Source organism: Budorcas taxicolor, chromosome 5 (assembly GCF_023091745.1).
Source record: "Budorcas taxicolor isolate Tak-1 chromosome 5, Takin1.1, whole genome shotgun sequence".
Classification (NCBI taxonomy): domain Eukaryota; kingdom Metazoa; phylum Chordata; class Mammalia; order Artiodactyla; family Bovidae; genus Budorcas; species Budorcas taxicolor.
This window is the reverse complement of record NC_068914.1, coordinates 93,708,476-93,709,869: the sequence shown is the minus strand read 5'-3', so window position 1 is coordinate 93,709,869 and position 1,394 is coordinate 93,708,476. Positions and strand designations below refer to the sequence as shown.

The 1,394-nt window shown below is 38.4% G+C and overlaps 1 non-coding gene across 1 annotated transcript; it reads right to left on the bottom strand.

Moving 5' to 3' along the window:
• Positions 1 to 530: 530 nt before the first annotated feature.
• On the bottom strand, positions 531 to 602 carry TRNAC-ACA (transfer RNA cysteine (anticodon ACA)). The gene has a single exon. It is a non-coding gene; the product is annotated as a tRNA-Cys (tRNA).
• Between the last annotated feature and the right edge of the window lie 792 nt (positions 603 to 1,394).

Sequence of the window (1,394 nt, the reverse complement as noted above, 5' to 3'; positions counted from 1 at the left end):
CTGTGACAATTTGATGAACATTAATTTATTAGCCCAATTCTTCCATGCATAAAGGAAAGGACCCAAGACAGCACGAATACATTAAATAACCACTGTGTTCTACTATGATTACTTTGTAGACATAAGCCCATGAAACTGACTTTAAAATAAAGGGGAAGGGACACCCTTAATTTCACAGTAGTGTTCAGGAGGAATACAGGTGGACAAACACACAGACACACGACGGAAAAGCCTAAATGTATAGCAAGGTTTTTAACTAGTTCTAGACTATTCTTTACATATGAAATTTGGGGTTTTGAGGTGATGTTTCTAATGTGTATACTATTTAACCCAAGTGCTCAAGTAAAAGCTAAAATAACATGAATTTTAATCTCATCACTTGATGTTCATTTCCTCTGTGAGAGTGAAGTCATTCAGTCGTGTCCGACTCTTTGAGAGCCCATGGCCTATAGCCTACCACGCTCCTCCATCCATGGGATTTTCCAGGCAGGAGTACTGGAGTGGCTTGTCATTTCCTTCTTCAGAGAATCTTCCCCACCTAGGGATCGAACCTAGGTCTCCTGCATTGTAGGCAGATGCTTTACCATCTGAGCCACCAGGGAAGTTAGCTTCATTTCCTCTGTAGTCTTTATCAAATAGCTGAATGAGCTGGTAAGAAATCTGAGTCCCAGTGTCAGTTTGGCTGAAACTCTAAGACTCAGTCTCCCACCTGTGAAGTGACAGTAATTACAGAGCCTTCAGGAGAGTCTGAGATAACTATGTGAGAAAGTACCACTAGCATTTACAAAACTGTGGACCAACATACATCAAGCTGTTATTATTATACTCCTGTCGTTTAATTTCTCTAAGTAGAAATACAGCAGTTAACTGAAATACTCCTCAGTGATGCAAGGAAGCTCAATATCTTTAACGTTTTTAAAGAGACTTGAAGATGAAAGAGTGCTAAGAGATTTCTTCATAGGGATTCAGATCTGGTCCCAGTTGAATTTATTTTTAAATAGTGTGAGAGAGTTAGTGATTGTATTCACATGGAGTTACTAAAATTAACATCTTAAAAAAATTTTTATTAAAAAACTTAATATGAGAACGAATTGTCTGATGAACTCTCATATACCCATCAGGAACATTCAAGATTTTGCCACGCTTGCTTTATCTATTCCCTTTTGCTCAGTTCCCTGACAGCATATCATTTCATCCATACATCTTTCAAAATATATTTCTAAGAAATATGCACGTGAAAAACAATGATTATGAGTAAATAATGCATATTTTAGGGAGTTCCCTGGGGGTCTAGGGGTTAACACTCCATGCTGTCAATGCAGTGGGCATGGGTTTGATCCCTGATTGGGGAACTAAGATTCCACATGCCTTGTGGTATGGCCAAAACAAACATA